Source organism: Chiroxiphia lanceolata, chromosome 6, assembly GCF_009829145.1.
Source record: "Chiroxiphia lanceolata isolate bChiLan1 chromosome 6, bChiLan1.pri, whole genome shotgun sequence".
NCBI classification, from domain to species: Eukaryota; Metazoa; Chordata; class Aves; order Passeriformes; family Pipridae; genus Chiroxiphia; species Chiroxiphia lanceolata.
In genome coordinates this window covers 43,689,405-43,709,818 of record NC_045642.1, presented here as the reverse complement: position 1 = coordinate 43,709,818, position 20,414 = coordinate 43,689,405, and the positions used below count along the sequence as shown (strand labels likewise).

The 20,414-nt window shown below is 39.3% G+C and overlaps 1 protein-coding gene across 29 annotated transcripts in view; it reads right to left on the bottom strand.

The window, feature by feature from the left end:
* The window catches only part of NRXN3 (neurexin 3), a 1,006,081-nt gene that overhangs the window by 293,410 nt on the left and 692,257 nt on the right, over window positions 1-20,414 (bottom strand). The window lies entirely within an intron of this gene.

Genomic DNA, 20,414 nt, shown 5'->3' with positions numbered 1-20,414 from the left:
CTGAGTGCACATCTACAGCTGTTTTCAGGGAGTTAGCTGACATCTCCACTGTTCTAATAAGGACTTTCCATGCACGTGATGGAAGGACTGTCCTTTTTTTAGCAGGACTAGAGAAATTCCAGAAAGCAAAGCTCACAAGGACCATGAAAGTGTAGTTTTTAGTTCATTTCCCTCAAAAGCTCTATGTATTCTTTCACACAAAAGTGGGGTTTTACCATACACATTTACATTTTCCAAACTCTGCTTTGAAAAGGAATTTGAAATCAATGTCCATAACGATACCCCCAAACACTCATGAATCAATGACATGTTTCCACAGTGACATTACACTGCATGGACAGTGGCTTTGTCCATGAGGGAGAACAACTAAGTCATAAGTCAGCCCCCAACCTCAATAACCTCAAGACAGTCATGCCAGTCAAGATAGTTGGTTGATAAGCTGGAAACAGTGCTCTCAGAAATAATGTGTTCTTGACAACTCACAGTAGATTTGCCTCAAGGCCTTTCTCTTTTATAAAATATGCTGCTCTTCATTACCACTAATGAATTGCCTCCTTTTGTAAAAAATCCAGTAATAAAACATGAGGCTGATGTTTTCCAAAAGCACAAGCTAACTTGAATTTTAGCTGTTGTGCTCTCACTCTCCCTCCCACCGTACAGATCTCCAGACCCCACACTGTTGTTCGCACCTCAAGACAGATGGACCAGTTGCGTTCTGATCCATCTCAAACCAGAAAATTTGCTTTACTGAGGGGTCCTATTCACTTTCGGCTGGCTAAGGTCACACAGATCACTCCACCTTTTCACCTGAATTCCAACAGCAGCACCTACTTAAAGCCAGAATGTTGGAGCAGCAGCCTTCACTTAAGCCTGGCTTACATTGTCACAGAAAAACATCCTGATGATTTCATCAGCACAACTGCAGAGTTTGGCTCACTTTTGAACTCAAAGAGGGCACAGTAATATCATGTTCTTATTAAAACACTTCAGTTGAATAAATTATTTCTGTACACCTCAAAAAAAAAGAAGCTGCTTCACTGCAGGTGTATTTCAGTGATTGGTTAAGGAAAACTACCCCTAATTCTGTAGTACAGAATGTACAGCAATTTTAGAACTTTCAAGTATGTTGGAAATAAAGTTACAGTGCACCATAGACAGGCATTTCTCCCATTGTTCAAGACAAATAAAAAAACCCCCCAAACCCACACCAAAACAAACACATAACCAAAAGTCACCCACAACTTGCTCAGAAGTCTTGCATGGGTTTGAAACACCTGAAAACTTACACTGTGACCAAGACTTTGTGCAGTACAGCCCATCAATGGTAAACTGACTCCATTCTAACAGTACCACACAATTCAAAACACATACAAACAGTAGACAGTCAAGACTATGATTATAAGAAAATTGCTCTAATGCTCCTCTGACAACACTCCAACTGAGAAGTCTTCCTGAGCAATGAACAGTCGTTGCGAGGTATTTACATCTACTTCTTGTCTTGGAAAGGCCTCCCAGTCTAAGGCAGTGCTATAAAAGGATGACATACTAATGACTACTAATGTCCAAAAAAATCCCAAACCAAACCAACCAACCAACCAACCTCCCCCCCAAAAAAATAAAACCAACATGAGCTGTATTAGGAAACACTATGCTTTTTAACAGTTGGAAAGCAAATAAGGAAACTTTAAAATTTTTCTTGTGAACTCAACCATGCAAATTTCAGGCCAGATCTTCAGAGAAAAAGTTTTGCTGCACAGAAACCTCTGCACTTTGCACTTTTGCTGAACCTTTCATTAAGAGACTAGACAATGCCCAGAGACTGGACATCTCTCCATAAATATTTGAAGGCAGCTGTGCATGTGTGGAATGAGGAAAGTTGATAGCCTCCTGAGCAAGAATTACCTGTATGGTATGGATAAACAACAGCTTCCTGACTTTCGATTTGCTCAATATCTGTTATCGACAATTTGAACCAATCAGTTTTTAAACTGGGATTTGGATATTTCTGATGACAATTTGTTTTTATACACAGGAATGTATCAGGTACTGAAATACCGTGTGGTTCGGAAACAAGATTATCCTCAGTAAAAAAGGCAGGAAATTCAAGAAAAAACAGAAGGAAATATTGCACTTATCTAAACTATGGCATTAACCTGGGAAACTACTTCAGTATAAACCTGTTCCAAGAGTTGAGTAATACCCCTGAGAAAGCACACATCTCTAGTAATAGGAGAAACTCAATGATACTGGCTGGAAGAAAATTAAGATAAAGATCACAGTTTTCCCACCACTGCATTACCCAATCTGGGGTTTAGGAACAATATTTCCTCCTGATATTGTATTTCTCACATGCTGTACATAGCATTATCCAGGGATACAGGTAAGATATTAGTTAGCTGGAAGCCTATTTTGTTTGATAATAAACCTTATGCTCTCCAGACTGTTTAAAAATTGGGTAATGAGCTTGCAAGCTCTGTTCTGCTGCACTTTCATGAGAGAATCGTGGTCTCCTGGCACACACAAGTGTAAGGAGAGGTAGTTTCTCCATACGTAACTGCACTTGGTGCCACTGGGCCACATGACTGGGATATGCTGCTGGGATCACATGCTGAAGTTCAAAACAGACTCTTCAAAGCACAGACATGACAAGGCAACCAAGGTCAGTCATAGCACCGCAAAACACAATGTTAGAGTCTCAGAGACCAGAATTTAAAAAAAATAAAAAAAAAATTAAAGCCTGCTATAAAACTTTCCGTAACAGATTCCACTGATTCATCACAGTTATTCATTACCAGGTAAACAACAATTGATTTCAATGTCCCTGTACATTGAAATGTACATGACTCAATAAACCATTTCTCCCCTGATGAGCTACAGCTGTCTCCCAGATAAATACAACCAAACCTTAAAAACTACATTAGATCACTTCTGTGTTAGCATAACTACTGCAGGTTTTGTCTGGTGACATAAGTCAGTGAATGTCAGGAACTACTTTATGCATGCTTTACTTTTCCCTATATTTGGGGAAAAGTATATATATTAGGCTTTGCAGTCAATTTTGGTACCCATAGTAATAGTTAGGACTTGGAGAACACTTATTTAAAAACATGAACTAATTAAGTAATAAGAAGTGGGAGCTACTAGAGCAGAGCTGAGTCAAGCCAGACTTTTCTCCTGTGGGCCACACACCATTGCTTGAAGTGTAACATGCCTTTTCTGTTTTAGTCTAGTTTTCACCCTAAAATGCGTTATGTGTCTCAATCGCAGAAGGCAGAGAGCACTCTTGATGTCTTCCATATCTGTCCCCAACTGGCAGCACATGGTTTCTGACTAGAAAGAATCCCTTCTATCCCTGTCAGGGAATAGTACTAAAGAAAAGAGAAAAACTGAGTGTTCCCCTAAAAGCAAAACCCCATTTCTTACTCTTTTTGCAATATTATCAGCCATCTCCTTCTATATCTGTTTTACCCTCCCTTTCCACAGATGTCACTCAAATCCCAAGATTCACAAAGCTCATCTTCCTTGGCATCTTGGGCCTAGGTTTCCAGTCCAGCACACGTTCCTGGGGTACCTCACCACCCAGATGCCCCAGTATTTTTAGTTTTATTTTTTTTTAAACCCTCTTTTCTTTCTTATTCCATCCATCAGCACTAGCCACTCTCATACTTCTGCTTGTATATTCCACTTACAGTCTCTACCCCTTCTTGAGCCTGAGAGCACTGATTGCATCAAATTGGCCATACTTACATTTGGTGGCTCAGTATTCAGAAATCACAGGCTCCAGCAAATTGAAATCTCCATTTAAGCTTCCTGCAGAGCTTGCAGGCTTACAGAGGCAAGGATGCACTGAAACTTAGATGGACACTGTGCTGCCAGTGACTGACTTATTTGTGTCAGTGCCTTGCACCCAGGGAATACTTCAGTGCACAACTGGATGCACAATCTGTGATGATCTTGCACCAAGCTGTGTGACATGACATGCCAAGTCAAGGTAAAGGATAAACAGTTCCCCTCCCACCCTATATGCACATATGTAAACAGCCTGCATAAGGTGGTTTCACAAGTAATGCAGCTGCTGACTCAGGAACTCATTTGTGCAAGGAACCACTATCAATTAAAGAAATCTTTATTACCCTGGAGAACACCTCTCACATTCTGCATTATTTTTCCTAAACCAGGAAGCATCAGGTCAGGCACAGCAGCAGTCTGGCCCAGTCTCGACGATGAACAGCTTGCTTGTGATGGATCATGGTGGCTGCAGCAGACTACTTTTGCTTTCCTGCTTCTTCTCAAACACTGGCCTAAGCTAATTGCAACACATCCAAACAGGGCTACACTAAATTACAAGCTGTGTACGTTTTTGAAGCACTTTTCTAAGCCGTGAATAAAGAGCAGCATTTCTTCAAATGTAAGCAGGACAGACTATTTTTCAACAAGAAGTTACAGTACAGATCATCCCTGTGTAAATGGTCTAAATCACATTTGGCAGTAAGTGTGGAGGCACTTCCAGACAATGGAACACAGGTTTGTACCTTCTCCTTAGCATAAGAAAAGGTATTTCTTTAACCAAAGAAACATTTGGTTCTTACAGTGGATTTTGTCTCTAATGGAAGAGCACTGTGCAAAAAGACGACAAGTATCATTACGCTTTATTACTCATATAAGCAGAGAGCAAGGGGAAAAAAAAGGGGGGGTAGCTTGCACAAGATTGTGGCATGGGACAAAGAAAACATAGCAGCAGCAAAGCTCAGAAAAGGAGAAAGCTTGGCTCCACACACTGGGGATGTAACTGCTTGCAAAAATGCGAAGTGTGCAAAAAACAAAGTCAAAGAGTATCTTAACTCTTAAGTAGACGAAAAGGAAAAACTCAAGCACAGGAAACTGCAGTTTGTATGCCAAAGAGTGTTTCTTCTGAAGGATTTTCTTTTTTTTGGTGACTTATATGTGATGAAAGACATTCAAGACTACATGCTGGCAATATATCGAAAGAAGCAATGCTGCACTTGCCACTGAGTTTTTTGTGCCTTGCCTCCCACTTCTCCTTTTTTCTTTTTTCTTTTTTTTTTTTAATTAAAAAAAGCTTGGCACATTTTGCCTCTCCTCACCTTCAGCGTTAGATAGATGCCAGACTAGCATTTGCTATTAAGCAACAGCCCCACACTGGTACCTTCGGAAATGAGCTTCAATTAAGCCAATACGTCTTTGGCAATGTCTATAACCCTTACATAGTCACAGCAGTGAGAATCATGCAATCGTGAAATCCAAGGAGGAAAACAGATGGTCTTAAATAAAAAACTTTGCATGTAATTCCTTTGCAACATTGTGTGAGGTCTCCAACTTGATAAAAAAAATAGGAAGGAGCAACACTGAAGAGATCTTCGGCTTTGAACTCCTGTGTTTAATTTGGTTCTCAGATTAAAATGAAACACAAAGATACAAATTCAAATGAGCCCACGAACACATTAGTGTATGCCACAGAACTGGGATGCAGCTTAGTAAAAGTGGGATAGCTCTCAGAGGACAGCAACACATTGATTTGCATTACTGCATTTCTTTCTCAGCAAGATGCAAGCAGTGTCAGTTATGAGAAGGGAGCACTGTGGGCCTCTGTAGGGGTAAACAGAGGGCCACGGGCAAAAGCTGGACATGTCAGCAGTCAGGGTGCTTGAGGTCAGGACTGAAGCAAACTCCTATAGTTTTCTAAGGAGCCCAAGTTTGAACATGTCAAAGAACACTTCAAATTCTAGACCCACTGAGCAGAACCACATCAGGAGTGTAAGGGATGCTGAGTGTTAACAATTGAGGTTTTCAGCAGAGCCAAGTACATGGAACCATGTATCTGCAGAGGGTTGCTTCATGGTGAGGTACACCTGGCAACTCGGAACAGCATGGGGGTTACAGGGAGAAGGAAAATGTCACAAAGAGTTCACATTAATCTAAACATTATCTACCCCATGATAAAGCTTCCAAACAAATTTCATCAGCACATCATTACTAAACTCCATTGATTTGGAAAAGAAAACAATTAATGCCAAAGCCAACATCTGTGACATCTTTTAATATGATACTCCAAACCACAGGAGTGTAACTTAATAGTTGAGCATTTTGAAACACTATAAGTTTTATTGGAACACTGGAGGAGAAGTCTTTAAAACTTGAGCAAAGGTCAGCCAGTGCACAGGTTGGTACTACGACATGCACCTGGCACTGCTGCTATAGGAGTTGTCACACTAACATGAACAAACACAAAGAAACTCTGAAGTCTCAGGAGGATACCTGTGTAACCTGACAGTAATAAGTGATTCATTCAATGCATGAAACAATTAGAATCTGCACACCAAATGCAAATGATATCATTAATCACGCTTGTTCACCCTGAGCCTATGTAAAAGTTTGTCTGTCTCCCCAGTAAGATACAACTTCCACTCAGATTTACCTTCTCCAGCTTCAGCAACTCTGCCTCCTCAGTAACAGTGAGGCATCTTGGTTGTGCCATCACATTTGAAGCTCATGGAATCTAATGTCAACCACCAACTGGCTCTGTTAGGTACTGACAGCACTTCAGATATGGGAGCATCCAAGCAACAGGCTATGAGCAAGTCCAGTGCTGCTTGTCTGTGGGCAAGCAGCTGTGCATTGCCTTCTTTCAGGCATCTACTGCCCATTTATCTCCTTTAAAAAATCTGGGAAGCCATCTAAGGTATGTCAAATTTAATCACCTAGTTTCATAACCTGGATGGATACTTTTCAAAGGCTATCATAAAACCTAGAGAGCTCCACACAATCAGCATGATGTTGATGCCAACAGCAAAGTTAACTAAGTGAGTGGATCCAATCAAATCCAAATCTCACTTTGTGGTCATACCTGCAGAGTATTTTTAGAATTCTGAAAACACTACTGAACATCAAAGAACACAAAATAACCAAATCTAATCTTTCACCTGTCAGGTCTGTTGAGGTGGGAGGAAGGCAGAGTAGGCTTGCAAAATGTGCCACGTGAGTCTGGTAACCACAATTTAAAAGTAAAGTACTCTTCCTAAAGTGTTCAGAAATACCAAGGACTCCTTTGACATCTTCTGTGAGGAAGGAAAATAAATAAAAAAGACCCAGGGACAGACGTGAAATATGTTTGCTTTACACACTTTCTTCTCACTCTTGGGAGTCATTCCTCTTCAAAAGAAAAAGAGATGCAGGGGAGCATGCCACAAGGCAGAGAGAAGACTGTCACTGAGATAACATATGAAAGTCTGTCTTCACAATTCATCATCCTAAAGTTCTGAGTAGCTTAGAGCCTTTGCATGAAACTGTTATTGCCTCTGAGAAGGAGGAAGGAAGCAGGAATCAATGGCAAGAAGAAAGATGGTATGCAGCTCTCTGCATTACTTATTGCTGTTCAAGAAGAGAAATACCAGAACCAGGTTTCTGGCTGTTGTACCAGAAGCCACAACAACCAGAAATATTGTCATGAAACACAATTACATAAATTCTGGAGCATCCCTTACTGTACAGCACAACAGCTGACAGGACTCGGACCAGTAATAGCCAGAGAGCACCTGCTGCAAGAGGTGGGAAACTGCCCTGGTGGCTGCTTTAATCAAACAAGGACTGTAGCCTTACTCCAGGAGAAAAACAATTGGATATTGCATGCTACCAGGTATATTTATCTTGTTGAGGCATGCTTCTTCACGTGCTTCTTTCCTACTTTCAAATAAATATATAATTGATAGGAGAAGTCATCTCATCACACAGAAGAAACTCACTCCAAAGCAAGATGGTCAAACTCAGCAATCCGAAGCCAAGGTATATGCAGGCCTACTGGATGCAGTGGATAGTTTACACTTTCATTTAATGCCCCTCTGAAAGCTTTCAAGGCAATCGATTTAGATCACCTCTAGACTCAGGCTCACAAAACTCGTCTCAAATGTGAGCCCATCCTTACCACATTATAAATAAACAAAATCTTATTTGTGAGGGAGGAAAACCATGGCTGGTGACCTCCAGCCAACAAGGACCCCTCGGTTTTTTCATACCCTTTTGCAGCAGCTTGTAAGGCTACTTGTAAATAAAGCAGCACTACAGAATCAGAGTGGAGAAACCAGAGTTGGAGATTTGAGCAAGTGATAGGAATGGTTTCAAAGTAAGTGAATTTGCAGCAAATTACACATTCAGGGCTGAAACAAGTGCATGTCACCCTAACATCCAGCTACTCCATATTCCTCTGGAGCTAGGAAACATCTCTCACTACTAAGAAACTTCCAGTGGCTTTTAACAGTGAAGACAAGGAGTTACTTCTACACAGTCCTTGTTTGAAGAACTAGATTATCACTAAGCGACCCATTGACCTTGTTCTTTTTGACTACACAGCGAAAAGGTCAACTTGAATTATTTTTCAGTAGAAGAGTTCATAATGAAAACTTTCAAGCTCTTCCAAGAGTTGACAGTGCACCACTCTAGACAATATTTGCATGTGTTCAGCAGATGCTTGGCTGGCATTAGTCTGTGGTCTGCTTTCAGACAGATCCCTGCAGCATTCAAAATGAATTACTGCTATGATTCACCGAGGAATACTGTTTATTTTCTTATTGAATTTATGCTGAACTTTTTCTGCTTACAAATTATCTATGAATATCCTTAGTTCTTCTCTGAATACAATCTATTAGTCTCTGCCCATTTAGTCACGCATAAGTGTTCACAAGTAGATAAAAACCCAAATACCAAGTAGTTTTAAAAAAATGTACAAGTGCTTTGTTTTTGTAGTCAGAGCACACTGCTTCTTGAAAGATGTTTTAAGTTCTCCCTTGCACAAATGTGATACTCAAACACATAATTAGTAACCACAAAGCAAGGCTAGGGTACTTTTTCTTGTTCAGAGTTAATTTCAAACATGGTCCTTTTGAGACACCAGGAAGCAAGCAGAGACTCATAGTTTCTGTGGGATTTTCATATTATTACCTTATAAAGTGGCTGTATGTTGTAGTTAACCCATAAGCTGGAAGTTTTTTCACTTCTACCTTAGAGGTTACAAAAGCTAAGGTAGGTCAGGAAATGATTATATATTTCTGTCAACCTGAACACTGTAGCTGATCTCAGAAGACAAGTTACACAAAACTCATCCACAGTCGCCAATGAAAATATATATACATACATACACCAGCAAGACAAAGATTTCAACGTCAGACAGATTGTTCCTTTTACACTGACCACAGATTACATCATCTTGCATATCTCACCACAACTTTGAATCCAAGCTAAAGAAAGCTTTTTTATATCTTGCCAAAGGGTCAAGAGAGACTGATATTGAGAGTCAGAGCAGGCTCAAGAGAGACTGATATTGAGAGTCAGAGCAGGCTCAAGAGAGACTGATATTGAGAGTCAGAGCAGGCTTTCAATACCATTTCCACAAAGTAAAAGAAAATATAAAAATCCCAAGTAATTTTATGAAGCAACCTTAAGGGAACCAGTAAAATCTCAACTTTATTTCTATTCTCCTCCCCCTTAAAACAATTGCTGACCCCACTTTATCAGCACAGAAATATGCTCTTGACCTGATCCTAGGCAGTGAGCCTGTGTAAACTAAACACTAAGGTATGGATCTTAGACAAAGGATGACAGAATTCACGTAGAATTTACATTGAGTCCTCTTTGCTCATGTTTTCTTCATTCTCAATTTGTGACCTCAGGACACAGCACTGGAATTTTTTTAAGGTAAAAAGAGGCCTACAGCTGTTCCACCTCTGTCATTTCCGTAGAGCTGTCATTTGCAGATGAACTACATCTGCACATTCCAGGCTCAAACCCCTTTGCTTAGAATTCACTAAGTGGGTGGTTCAACCCTGTAAGATATGTGTTCCAATTTTGAAACAGTATGAAACTCACAGCTTGTGATGGTAGGGAGATGGAAACAACAGAACACCAAAACAGATGGGTTCAACTACAGGTAATGGTTTTATTTTGCCAGAGATCCCAACACAAACACAAGAAAATAAGTTTTTCTTTTCAAGTGTGTGTCCTAGTGACAGCAATTCAAAAATAATTTAGAACCAAACACGTAATTATGTGCATTTATTTCAACCTTCCATTAGTGGAGATAACAAGATGAATAGTGAAATGCAAACTTTAACAATCCTGTAATTACAGCCACTGAACCGTATGTTATTGAAAGAATTGTGCAAAACCCAAATGCAAAAGAATCAATGGGGTATGTAAATAGAAATGAAACAGTAAAACAATCAAGTGATGAAGAAGTAATGTGCAGCACTAAATAGTTTCTCAGCATCTTTTGCTATAATGTTTAACAAATACTTGGTTTTATCCCCTCAGTTTATCACTCTTTCCACTACCATATATTGTTAAGAAGTTATTCTTGTAAGTGGACTAGCAGAAAATACTCTGATATCTGCAGGCTACAATTGGCTGTAGCCAGAATTATAGGAATACCGTGGGATCTTCTGAGGACTCAGGTTACACAGATGAGAAAGGCTTAATTATTACAGTTGACAAGAAATAGAACCAGTTCTTACCAGGACCCAGGAACTACGATGAGCCCATGACAAGTGGTAGTCTCCTGAATTCCAGCGGCCAAGCTGCTGCATTCAGAACAGCTCAGAAGTTAGACCACCCCTGGGGTAGACTGGCTCTAAAAGCCAAACTATAGACACCAAAGGCAGAAGACTATTGTCCAGAGGTAAGTTATCTGGCATTGAAGTTTCCATTAATACACAGCACAGCCAACTATTTTAGCAATATTAACTCATAACTAATTTTCTTTGCAATGAGTAGAGACCAAGAGGAAAGGACAAATTGTTCTCTTCTTCCCCAGAACACCTATTTTGTGACATACGAATATATGTATTTCAAGCAGTCTGAAGCTATTTTAGTCTACAGAAGAAGAAACATGCAACCTGGATTTTAACACTCCTAATGCATCTTAGCCTACTGTGAATGGCCTCTACTCCATTTAACCTATTATTTGACTTCTGATTCTCATGTCACAGAGGCAAAGGAGCTCTTCAATCCCAGCTGTCTCTCCCTTCTTCACAAACACTTATCTCAAAGAAGGAAAACAAGAAATTATACCAATATTTAACAGTGCAGCAAGAATGCTGAACCCTGTCCTAGCATTCAAAACACAGCCATCAAGTCAAGTTACCACAGATCAACAAAGGCAAACGGTGTCTTGGGGTGTGATATCCAAGGTTAGAAATACATTATAGCCTTTCTACTCCTGGAAGCAAGAATGCAATGCCATCCCCACTAGGTATTTGGGAGAATAGGAAAAAATTCACTAGCCTAGACATTAGCCAGTGCCAGTAACCCAGCATCAATTGCATAACCTATTTTCAGGTCAGCCCTCACAGCCTGCAGTGCCCACAACACCACTTCTCCACAGAGTGCTCTGTTCATAGCAGCTCATGATATCAAGCTACGCTACAACATCCATTTTATTATCCTTGCATTCCTAACATTACAACTCCAGGTTTACCTTAATAGTCTCTTTATCATTCAAAACCCATTTTGCTAGGACCCTACTTAATAAAGGTCTATGTTCAGTATTACAGCCCAAAGATGAGACAACTAGGCAGCCCAACCTCTGATCTTCCAGATCTCATAAACCACTGTGCTACTTGTCACCACTGTCATTTTTCCTCTGCCGCAAGAGAGGAGCCCTGAAGAGAAGATACAAGGACTCCCTGAAACAACATCTCAGCCTTGGCCACACTGATCAACATAACTGGTCTACTCTGGCCTCCAGTCGGGAGGTCTGGAGACACACCATCTCTAATGCTGCTGATGCTTTTGCAAATGCACGCAGGACCACTCTTGAGGAGAAAAGACAACACAGAAAGAATCGTGTCTTGCAGAATATACCACCTAAGGAGTCTTTCTGCTGTGCCTTTTGCAACCGGACGCGTCTGTCTCATATTGGCCTTTTTAGCCACCAGTGCGCTTGTAACAAACGTGGGTAGAGCCCTTCCCAAATCTTTGTTTGCGAAGCCCAGCCATGAATTTCTCCTCTTCTAAAACAAAAAAAATCTCCAGTCCCTTCTCTCCTTAAAGTTCCTACCCTAAATAAGTAAGCGTTCTTACCACTCACCAATATCCCCAGTATCTTTCCAGTTTCAAAATCCATACCTTCTCCTTGCTAAACAGCTTCACAGTTTTCCCATCTGTCCAGGCTACCCTCTACTCCAGCATCCAGATGCAGCTGACTACTGAGTCTCAGCTGGAGGAAATAATGAAGCTTTCTTAACCTTTGATGGGCTGCAGCTGAGATGTTTTGCTCACAAATACTGAACAACTTCAGTGCATTTTCTGAGTAGGACCAGAGAGTTTATATAAACTAAGTGTATTTAAAGTTATGTATGCCACTTTTTACATCATTATTGCTTGGTGGGTTTTACTGGGATATAGCACTTATTTTCTTGCAGGTAGGTAAACAGCTCTACACATGACAGATCACAGTGTACCACTGAGACTCTTTCAAAGTGAACAGAGAACATCACTGATAACTTTCTTGCAATTTGTTTCACCAGGTTTTGGCATGATTTAAGGAAACATTTCATTCTACAAGTTTTAAGTGCTTTTTAATAAGTAGAAATATGTCCTTGTTTGTCAGGTTTCAAAACTTTTGTTGATATTAAAAATACACAACCAACAGCTAGATATATGCCCAGGAGATATCTATCAAACCAAAATTCCAGTGAAAAATAGTTTATTTTTATTTGCCCTCCTTCTCTATTTCCCACTGGTTAATTACTCAACACACATGAATTCAGCAGCATCTAATAAAAATATCCTCTGTGTGCCCACCTAAGAACACCCTGCTTAGAGGCGAAAGACCACTGATGTTGGAGTAATCTTGACTCCACAAGAGCTAGCAGAGACTAAACTCCTTTCACCTTCCATTAATAGGTTTGAACACATCAGTTTGATTAGAAATACAATTAATGCTGGCAGAAGAAACTCAGATAAGTAATTAAATTGAAATGAACACAGGGAGCCCAACTCCAAACCCTCTTCCCATGTAGTTTTAAGCATACAATGTTATACTCTGCTTGTAGGCAGATGGCAGACTCTGAACTCCTTAGACCTTTTTTCCCAGATTCAGTGAAAACAAAGGATAAATGCAAACTCTATGTACAAGTAAAAGATCAGAAATATAACTTCATCACAACAGTCTGATTCTAAAATGTTATCTATAAATAGCAACCAATTCACAGACTGTTTCTGCCTTTAATCCTGGAGCAGATAAGCACTGGTTACCTCTTTTACATACTTTTATACATACTTTATCTAGAGTTGGTGCAATAACATAGCATTATTGGTATTTCCTCTCCCCAAACACTAGAAGAGAACTGATTTTCCAAACATCCAAGAGCCCAGACCTGATCTTTTCATATTTACAGACTGAAAGTAGATGCATTAAACGAACAGCTTGGGAAGAGCTCTCTCCACATGGCCCTTCCTAACCCTTCTCCCACCTGCTTAAGCATGCAAATTTTACTTCCCCAGGAACAAAACTTAGTTAAAAGCAATACCAGCTTCTCAGACTTCTTCAGCCACAGTTGACAGGCATCCCTCTTCCTGGTGTCCCCAGGTTATTTTACATAGAGCATCAACAGTCCCATCCAGAGGAGACTCCCCTCCCATCCACGTAATTTGTTCAGCCATAAAGTATATACAAACAATTCTGGAGCTTAAACTGGGAAATGGGAAACTATGATCAAATGACCACTAAAGGATATACTTAAGCCAATACAGTAAAGTCAGAGGAAGAACAGAAAAAAAGATCAACCACGATGCACATTAAGAAGCCAAGGTATTTCTAGTGGATTTCTTTAGTTTTTATGAAGTTGCAAACAATTTCCAACTGTTCAAAAACTTAGGATGGTATCAAAAAACTGTGTATGCTTCCTGACATGTTTCATGCTTCTCTTTTGATCACAATAGCAGCAGGCCTCTTGTAGAAATTGCACTTTGTTAATAATTCTAGTAGCAAATATGATTTCATACTTTATTTGTCCTGGCCAGTAGGTACACAACAGACATACAAAATACTGCATAGCCAGGCGCTTGCAAGATAATTAACACCCTTTTTGCTTGGACTAAGCCACAACAAGTTGCAAAGCACATATTTAAGAAGGAAGAAGGGAAGAAAACACCTATGCATGGAGGAAGAAAAGAGAAAGATAAGATAAGAGTGGGGGGAATAGCAGAGCAAGCATTTTAGAAATCTCTGCTAAAATCATTGCTTAGCTGGCTGGGTGAGAGGAGGTTAAGAGAAAGGCAAAACCTGTTTCTGAGCTCCTGTTTACCTCAGCAAATAAACAAGTTTGGATTAAAGGCAGAAGAAAAGCTGAGATGTCAGCATACTTCAAAAGCAGAACATTTTACTCAGTACACTTTCTATTAGCTGGATTGCTTCTAGCTCTCACTCTCACATATTCCTCACTGATTTAGCTTACAATGGTGTCAATGACAAAACTGAAGTTAGTGATAAAAGCCTCCTGGAACAAGTCTAATTCATGCAGCATAGACACGCTGTTCCCTAACTACGCCAAGCGTTACTGTTGGGCAATTTTCTGCGCAAAACCAGAAAAATAAAAAAAAAATTCTTAGTATTTTTTTTTCTTTCTTCCTCCATACATTTTTTTTTATAATCTGTCCTTATGTGGCAGAAGGAAAAATAAACTATTAAAATTAATTCAGGTGGTGTGGATACCAGAAAGGAAAAAAACCCCACGGATTAAATTTGATATCTACAAAGCAAATCTGAAGCCAGATCCCTTTTTGGTATAAAAAAACTATTGAAGTGAGTAAACTAAATAGGCCTAGAACATCAAATAATCTAAACTTATACATGAAGTATGTGAGATGTTCATCTCTTTTTTCTGCTTTTCGGACCCTCTTTTCATATATCCTGTTTTTGTGCTGTCATCAGCAGCAAACAGTGCGGTGACACGACAATAGTCTTCAAGTACCCGAGGCTGCTGCAAAGAAGGAAACAAGCCATTATCCCCAACCAGGGTGCACAAGAGAAGAAATAACAAACTTAAGCTGCAGCAAAGGAGATTCAAGTTAGATATATGAAAAGGTTTTCCATACTTAAAATACTGGAGCCCCAGCACAGACTGCCTGGGGAGGCTGTTGAGTCTCTGTCACTAGAAGTCTCTACAAGCAGCCTCAATCACCATTCATCCCGAACAACACATGTATAGTTTATCTAGCCTTCATGCAGAGAGATGACTTCTAAAGGCTTCTTCTAACCCTGAGATACCGTGATCTCACAAAGTAAAAATGGTCTGGATTGGGTCTGGTAGGTACGTGTAAGACAGGTCAATGGAAAAATCAGCTGTGGAACAATTTCTGAGAGTTCTCACCACTCTAATCAACAATTAGCCAATGTCTCAACTAGGCTCTACCAAAAGTAGAAATAACTCTGTAAAAAAGGACTTCTGATGACTTTAGTATATTTAGGTTGTTTTCTCAATCCCAACTCTAAACTGAAGTTTCAGTTACAACCCATTGTTTAGACTGTCTGCAGTTTATTTTTTAGACTGTCTTAGTAAACCCTTAGATCCCAGTTAGTTACAATATGCTTCAAGAAGCATATTGGACATAGATCTTATTCTAAAGAGCGTGGGATTCGTGTTACAGGAGGGATGCCCGAGGAGCATTCTGGGAAATGAAGTCTCCTATGTACTCCAGCACACATGGGCAGTGGAGTACTCTGTGTGATTGGTTGGCAGAATCACGTGTTATGACGTTGACTTTCACAGTGCATATAGAAGTTGTTGTCTCTAATAAATGGATTTGGTTGCTGAACCCTCAACCAACCAGATCTGTGCGGATTTATTACTTATTATATTAATAAACCGCCACAAAAGAGTGCTTTGAAGAAGCCAGAAAATGGAGTTGATCAGTAGTACATGCTGAGGGTGCATTCCCTGCTCCAGCAAAAACAAGTAGCTCAACAACAGCACACAGAAGTGAAAATAAGGCAGACACACATCCATTAAGCAGAAATAAGATTGAGAGAGAGACATGGCTGCATTTGCTTATTTGGTTTTGTACTAGTAACCAGACTTGAGTTTTAAAGTTGTATAAAATATAACCCTGGAAACTCTACCAAACCAGCTATATTTTGCTTGCAGTGTCTTCAAAAAGCCCTAATGAAAGTTGAACAAGACGAAGTAACACAACTTTTTTATGAACAGGAAACTTCTTGCTTGGAGGCTGTGCATTCCTACTGCATTAAGAACACTCCAATTACATCTTGAACCATTCTCCTGAAGCAGCAAAAGGAGGAGATCCTCACCTCAGTGTGATCTTTCCTATCTTCCTAGATACACTCACTTCGTTTCTGTAAGCAACCCTGCCAGAAAATGAAACAAACAACAAAATTTTTTCTCTTCATGTTTGGAAGGCAAATCATGATAAACACCATAGAATCAAAATGCCCCAACAAAAGCAGATCAAAGGCAACACAGACAAGAAGTTCTATGTAAAAATCTCTAGAAATTAGTTGGAGAAAGATTTTTGAAAGTCCCGTCCAGTATAGTCCTTTCTTCATTTATTGTCACAGAACCTAATTTTGCATAGTCATATATGTATAAAGTGTTCTAGAGATTATATGATGTCATTTACTTTTACCTGAGTTCTAGCTAAATGACATCTGCCAAGAGAGAAAATAGAGCTTCCTGTGGTCCTGAGCCACCTTGATTAAACCCAAGTGCATCTTGCTAACCATAACATTAACTGAGCACTTTGGCTCTAACATCACAGTTGTTACTACAGGACTGAAGCTGCTCTCTTCAGCTGTACTGCTGATATATACATATATACAATATTGGTCACACCAAGCACAGTAGAAGGCTAAGCACCACATGAAAATCAAAATAAAAGCAGTCATTGGGTAGGAGTTGTCTTCTGCTTAGACTAGTGCCAGGAGAGATTATCCCCACTGCCTGCATGGGAGTTACACAGAAGAAAAATTTGTGTAAGAAGGAAGTCAGAAGCAGTCCTGCACCAAAAAGACTTCAGCGGGTGGAAGGTTACCAGAGAAAGTGGGGCTCATGTAGTGTCTCACTGGGCTTCCAGAAACCTTAGACAAATATTAACAATTCTGCAAGCTACTACTTGAGGATAGGGTCACTGGCAGAATCCATATAATTCCAAGAGTAGCCAGTATCAAGGAGCAGGGCAGGGAGAGATTGGAATAAACATCACAAATACATGGTGTTTTCACACTCACATTTACATAAACTGCATACTTAGCACATGAAAGAAGGAAGTGATCACAGAAGAGAATGGAAGACTGAAGTCAGATGGGAGGAGCGCATTCAAGACAACCCTACAGAGACTGGAGTAAATCCAAGGGAACAAGTGGAGACACTGGAGAAAAGAAAGGCAGAAATTTTATATTGCTTTTGATTTACAGAAGATGACACACTATTAAGATTCTTTCAAGTGTTTTTTTCCTAAGCAGCAACAAATAGCAGCATGCAGATATTTTATTTCTAGCAACAAAGAAGTTTTAGTGCCTAGGCCTGGACAGGCACATTACTGGGTATCCAATATTGGTTGTGGCTTTACTGGTGCATTTATCAATCTGCAGACCTATGCATCTCTCACTAGAAATCACTCTAGGTATACGGAGTACCTAATTCTTATTTATGCTAAGGCTGCATTATTCATTCAGTGTAAAGGATCCTTATTCTGTGTTGCCTCTATACATCTTCTAAACCACCATCACTTTGTGAAAAGACCTTGGAATAAATGAGAATCATGTCTGCAGGTTATAACCAATTATTGTACTTTATTTTTTTACTGTGGATGTTATTTCATTTCATTAGTGCCCTGTTTTCTCATGATATCTATTGCTAGTGACTGCAATGAGAACATTACATTAACTTTATTTTCACCCTGGACTCATCAGAAGGCTGTTCTACTGACAATATAAGGAAAAATCAAAAGTCTAGCCAGAGCAACTTTCCCCCTACAAGTTTACAGAACATAACTATGAGATGTATCCATATAAGGTGCCCATACACAGTCATGACGGGTATAATAGATGAATCCAGATGTAGATACTATACACAGGACAGCAATAAACCAATTAAACAGTATTAGATGAATAAATTGCCAGGGTCTGCAAATAAAATCTACCAGTTTGAATACCAACTGCACAGCTAGTTGCATCTACTGTTAGTGTGCTCTCAGGAGAGCACTAATGACCTCCCCAAATCCTTCCATTTCACTAGAAAACTCCATTAATTAGTCTTATTGTATCTCATATGTGGGAGGAATACATCCTTCAACATATTGCAATTCTACCAACGCTGTATCTGAAATCTACAGCTCCAGAATCTACTCTGTTGCCCCACTGATAATAACACAGGGCAGACTTAATACCACTTTCAGGACACAGAAATACCATATACAGACATAAATCTGTTACACAAGATGCAACTCCACACTTTCACATCTAAATTTTTCCTATTTCCAGACACCACCCCCTTCCACTCCCCCAATTTCACTCTGCAATGAATTATTTTGCAATTTACTTTTTTAAGCTGTCTAAAGTATGGAGAATACTTTTGCCTGGGTGGTCCACAATTATGGAGAAAAAGATATTAAAAGAGAAGAGAAAGGAAAAGGGGGAAAAACAACATGTGTGAGAAGAAAAGGGAAAATGTCAAAGATGGTGTGAGGAGTGAAAAATACAGAGGAAAGAAAAAAACATGTCAAAGCAAGTCTGCAATAAAAAAATTAAGAAGGAACAGGAAGGAGAAAAGATAATACATGTTTACTACAAGATGATATATAAGAAAAGACATATGATACACATTATAATCCCCCATTCTGAATGTTGACAATTCATTACAATACAGCACCTCAAGTATCTATTACACTTTTCAGTCTGATAAAGAATATAGATCTTAAGAAGATAGATGCTGAAATATGGTCTCAACATTTCCCTACAGCCACAAACCTCACTATCAGCACAGATAAACCTGTGCAAGAATACCTTTCTTATCAGAACAGTTTAAAATCATGTTAGATTGAAAAGATCATTCCTGTTGCAGCTCCATTACAGCAATCAGAAGAGTAGCACAAACATATGTTGAAATCAAAACACCCTCACCTCTTGATAGTGGGATATTAATTATGTTCTGGGAATCAGCATTATGAGGATGATTTCTCCTTGCTGACCTATGCCTGCTAAGATGCTGAGCTGCTAAGATTTAATTACCAGCACTCTGGTCCAATCTCATCCCTTTTTATACTTTGGGAATAGAGACAGGTTTGTGCAAATTTTGGTTATCAAGCCTTCTGAGGCCTGAAAATTATATCTAGTGAGAAGTGCCTTGTTGTTTGCTCCTAGGAGAATAAAAACCTGCTATTGACAGCAAGAGATCTAATCTATAGCCAACATTTCCACACCGAAGGAAACACAGTTAATTACAGAGTTTATGAAAAATTCTAGGGGAGCAGTAAAAGGAAAATTAAGGATCATTACAGAAAAACCTTCCTGTTAGTGAGCTCTATCTGGCTATGAAATTGTCTCTCACAGGAAAGTAGTTCATTGGTCATTTTTAACTGGAATGGATAAAAATCTTGCAGAAAGTAACGGAACTCAACACAATTCACTGAGAGCTCCAGAAATTTCTCATTAAATCTTCTGAAGAGCTACAGCCTTAGACAGAGGGTTCTACCAATGGCCTTAAAACCCCCAGGGAAAGACTGTACTTCTGAATTCACAGGGAACAATACACAGGACTATTCCATAGTGGAATAATACATGAAATCATCGTTCATACCACATGTACTTACACACCACACTTGACATGGCTTATTAAGTCTTTCTCATCTCTAATTTACACAAAAATATTCATGGGGCCTTCCATTTTTATATTTCAGGTTCATTATCTGAAATACCATTTATTGAGTTGTACCAGTCAATAGTTATGAAATTAGGATAATTGTGAGAAATATCCGTATATTTTTCTGTAAATGACAACTTTGATTTGCTATTGAATTCCATGCTTTGTAGTTAACAGTGATACGAATAATCTTTATTTCTTGTATTTTTTATGAAATGGTTATAGTTCTTTGTTAGTTCCTTGATTTTTATTTTCTTCCACATTTAATCTAAATAGTCCACTAGGAAGCAGAGTATCTTTGTTATCAGCTTACTGTTTGTTCTCTGGGGCAAGTCCCATTATTTCCTTGCACAGTGGTGGGTAACATATTTCAAGGAAATCTCATAGATTTATTTACTACAGGGTTATCAGAAGGGGCAGACACAGAACAAAATTCAGAAGCTGAATTTCAAATTAGAGCCTGTTAAGTAGGTCCTAATTCCTTATCAGTTTAATTTTATGAAATGAACTTTTTTCCCATTCTAAACA